This window comes from Macrobrachium nipponense, chromosome 9 (genome assembly GCF_015104395.2).
Source record: "Macrobrachium nipponense isolate FS-2020 chromosome 9, ASM1510439v2, whole genome shotgun sequence".
NCBI lineage: Eukaryota > Metazoa > Arthropoda > Malacostraca > Decapoda > Palaemonidae > Macrobrachium > Macrobrachium nipponense.
The window spans coordinates 164,392-169,391 of NC_061110.1; the positions used below are offsets into that span (position 1 = coordinate 164,392).

At 30.9% G+C, this 5,000-nt stretch overlaps 1 pseudogene; it reads left to right on the forward strand.

Moving 5' to 3' along the window:
* The window catches only part of LOC135218589 (sulfotransferase 1C4-like), a 19,651-nt pseudogene that overhangs the window by 6,389 nt on the left and 8,262 nt on the right, over window positions 1–5,000 (forward strand).

Consider the following 5,000-nt stretch of genomic DNA (forward strand, 5'->3'; position numbering starts at 1 on the left):
TTATTTTATTTTATTTTTTTTTTTTATTTGTCTATCTGCTACGAATAAAGTTTCCCCCTTTAAAACATCCTTGACAGCCATAAGAGATTACAGTCCGCTCACCGACCTGGACTTTAAAATACTGCCTCTCTGTGCGAACATACGGAACCTGCTATTTTCAGAGTCAATGAAACTAGAATTGAACACCACGTCCAGTGTACAATTAGTAATTACACCATTTGTTTTTTTTTATAGAATGTATGCAACAGGTCAACATACTGACTTTATTTCGTTTTATTTAAAACATTGTTTTTTATATTTTATTTTATAAAGCATGGCAGATTTATTTCGTTTCATTGAATAAATTTGTGCTTTATTTTGAACACAGTGGTTTAATTTTATTTTATTTTATTCAACATCGTAGCTTTATGTCCTTTTTATTCAACATTGTAGCTAAATTTTATTCAACATATAACTTTATTTTATTCAGTATTTAGGCTTTATTTCATTTTATTCAGGTCAATGGTTTTGTTTGGTTTTATTCCATATAGTGGTTTTTACATTTTTTATCTTATTCAACATAGCGGCTTTATTTCATTTTATTCAACATAATTTTTTCAATTCAACACGGTGGCTTTATTTTATTTTATTAAACATAGTGGTTTTATTTTATTTTTTTATTCAACATATTATTTTTTAGTATTGCTTTATTTTATTTTATTAAATATAGTGGTTTTGTTTTATTCAACTGTGTCATTACCTTATTTTATTCAATATGCTTTTTTAATTTTATTTTATACAACATTGTGTCATTATTTTACTTTATTCAACATGCTTTTTTTTTTTTTTCAACATAATGTCATCACTTTACTTTATTCAGCATACGTTTTTTTTATTTTATTCAACATAGCGTTATGTTATTTTATTTAAAATCTTGGCGTTATTCTATTTTATAAAACATGGTGGTTTTACTCTGTTTTATCTAGCATAGCAGTTTATTTTATTTTATTCCACATAGTGTCAGAATTCTATTCTATTCAACACAGGGACTTAATTTTTAATTCATTTGACGCAGTGGGTTTACTTTATTCAAAATAGTGGCAGGACTGAACGACTGAGAAATTTATTTAATACACGTTGCAGATAAAGAGCTCAGACGTCTTCATCATGACCTACCCCAAATGTGGCACGACGTGGACCCAGGAGATCGTGTGGACCATGAGGAATAACCCAAATCTTGACAACCCAGAGGCCCACAAATTCATCTTCGTGAGGTCACCGTTTCTAGAGTAAGTAAAGATTTTTATTATTTTAGTGTTTTATTTCTCTATTTTTTTTTTAAATAATGAATACAGCAGCATCCAGAAGTCAAGTGTATAAGTTTACGAATGAGGAGCTCTGCAAGATTGTGATTTTGTGTGTATGTATATATATATATATATATATAATATATATATATATATATATATATATATATATTATATATATATAATATATATTGTGACGAAGTGGCGTGAGTATCTGGGTCTGGGAATACCATTAATACTTGGGGGGGGGGGGGGTGGGCAAGAGTATCTGGGTCTGGATACCATTAATACTTGGTGCATGAACTAGTCAAAGATCTGTGTCTAGGTAAGAAATTGTTCAGGACACCATTAATATTTGTTAACCCAAATTGCCAGTATCTGGTTACTACACTTAACATTTGTACTTGCTAATACAAGAGACCCTTTTATTCCTGGGTCTGGGACAGGCCTTTGTACTTAGGGCACAGTTCATTCAAGTACCTGGTGTTACTTACCTCACTACCAGACAGACACCTGACCCTATCACAAATACTAAACGACTGAATACTCTAAGGTAAGAGTGATCCCTTTTTCTAACTGAACAGTCAAGAAAACAATCAGTCTAAGTTCGTTAAAATATGTGTGAGGTAATCTTAATTAAAGGGCATCACTCGTGCAAATTCAAATTTAAATATTTCCTTGATTCTGTTTTATTTGTGGGAAACGTCACAATTATCACTCTATATTTCTACCTAGACAAACAAAATATCATGCTGGTGGTTCAATGAAATTCTCATATAAATCTTAACCCTCTTACGCCGATGGACGTATTAAAACGTCGAGTCAAAATGTCTCCCGTATACCGATTGGACGTATCATACGTCGGCTCAAAAAGTTTTTTAAAAATTCGCGGAAAAATACTTATAGGCCTACCAGCCAAAAACTTTTGTATCACGCGCCTTGGGGGATGCTGGGAGTTCACGGATCAAGGCGTTTTGTTTTTGGTTTACAATCGCTACGCAGGCGCGCAAGCGCGAATTTCTTTCTTATCACACTAAAAAGTATCAGTGACCATCTCCAAACATTTCGTCACTTTGACATAATTTTTGCACCATTTTAAATTATCCTTTACCTGAAGATTATGTATGAAAATGTGCGCATTTCATGTAAAATACAAAAAAAAAAAATACTCATGATTGTAGCTTCTATCAGTTTTAAATATCTTCATATAAATGACGATAAGTGCAAAATTTAAACCTTCGGTCAACTTTGACTCTACTGAAATGGTCGAGAAACGCAATTGTAAGCTAAAATTCTTATATTATAGTAATATTCAATCATTTGCCTTCATTTTGCAACGACTTGGAAGTCTCTAGCACAATATTTCGATTTATGGTGAATTTATGAAAAAACTTTTTCCTTATGTTCGTGCGATAACTCTTCCGATAAATTTTTTCGTGCGATTGTCCTAATGTTTGCACCCTTTTAGATTTGCCGTTACATAAAGGTTTATATATGGAAATGTGCGCAATTTCATGCACAATACAACAAAAAACAACCCATGGTTTGTAGCTTTTATCAGTTTCGGAATATGTTTCATATAAATAACGTTAAGTGCAAAAATTTCAACTTTCGGTCAACTTTGACTCTACCGAAATGGTCGAAAAACGCAATGTAACCTAAAACTCTTATATTCTAGTAATATTCAATCATTTACCTTCTTATTTTGCAACGACTTGGAAGTCTCTAGCACAATATTTCGATTTATGGTGAATTTATGAAAAAAAAAAAAAAATTTTCCTTACGTCCGCGCGGTAACTCTTCCGAAAAAATCAGAATTTTTTTTGTGCGATTGTCGAAATGTTTGCACCATTTAAAATTAGCTGTTACATAAAGTTTTATATATGAAAATGTGCGCAATTTCATGTAGAATACAACTAAAAATGATTGAAGGTTATAGCTTTTCTCTTTTTTTCCAAATATTTACATATAAATCACGATAAATAGAAAAAAACCACGTTCGGTCATATTTAACTTTACCGAAATAGTTGAAAAACGCAATTGTAAGCTAAAACTCTTACGGCCCATAGTAACTTAATTCCGTCATTTTTCTTCATTTTTGAAAACAAATTTGAAGTCTCTAGAACAATATTGTGATTTATGGTGAATTTTTGAAAAATATATTTACCTTCACTCTGCGCGCCGATTCGTGGCCGCAAGTCTCCGAAATACGTACATCGCATTATCCTAATATTTGCTCCTTTTCATATTAGCCGTTTTATAGTTTCATATATCAAAATGTGCGCGAATTCATGAAGAATACAATAAAAAATAATTGAAGATTGTAGCTTTTTCCATCTCTGAAATATGTGCATATAAAAAATATATATATAAAAATTTCGACATTCGGTCAAATTTAACTCGTCTGAAATGGTCAAAATCTGCAATTCTAATATAAAACTCTTACAGTATCGTAATATTCAATCATTTGTCTTAATTTTGAAACAAATTGGAAGTCTCTAGAACAATATTCAGAATTTCGGTGAATTTTTGAAATAAAATTTGTTTACGTCTGCGCGTTACGAATTCGTACATCATTTTGTGATAATATTTTTCTGGTTGTTGCTTTTATTGTTTTTACTATGTATTCTATATCAGAATGATTGCAATTTAGTGTAAATACAACGAAAAAAAAGTAACTCGTTAGCTTTGAACAATTTTGCACAGCGTGATTTGAATACAATTACTATGGATTTTTTTTTTTTTTTTGCTACCATATATCGCATTATTTACATATGATAATGATATCATTTTTCATTTCTGATGATTGCATACTAAACCTCAGGCAATGACAAAAAATGAGTCAAAAATCTTCAAACTAAGCGCGCTGTGATTTTTTGAAAAATTATTTTTTCCGCTTCCGCGCTCACTCCAAACCGGCGCCGGCATACGGGAGAGGTTTTGATTTTTAGGGCTTCGGCGTAAGAGGGTTAAATACAAAAATTTATTTCTAAATTCAAAATTTATAAGTGAAATACACAATCTCAGGGAAATTGTTATTACTTGAAACCAAAAGTTTAATTAATTCTTGAGTTAATTATTAAGCAAAATCAAATCCAAGTTATCAAGAAAATTAATTAAATTAAATCATGAAGCAATAATTAAATTTGAAATTAAATTTAATTAAATGCAAGTTAATTCACAAGTCTAAGATTCAAAATGTACACAATAGAATATTATTCAAACTAATTAAACAAATAAAGACAATGCAGAAAAACATAATGCATAATATGAAAACATTAAGCATGACAGTACAAACATTAAGCGTATAAAAAAATGGAATATGTAAAAGGAACAAAGCAAAGATAAATGTTTAGAAATGATAAAACCTGAAGTGCACTTCAAAACATTGTAAAAATACCTTATACACAACTGCAGCTTCAATTAAAAGGCCTGTTACAATTTTACACTTTTTCACTATTTTCTTGGCGCCTTCACAAAACCAATAGATACAAAACTATGTTCAGATTCCACAAACAAAACGTATATTACTAAGAATTATATAAAAATGAGTGACCAGCTCGTTACATTAAGTTACTGAAACAGCCTCGCAACCGAGCGAGAGAGAGATTTTTAGAGAGAGAGAGAGAGTATAACGCACGCCGCTATGTCTCAAAGTGAATGAATAAGGTTCTCTCACCCCATTAAAACATATGGGCGATTAGTCTCTAGTTC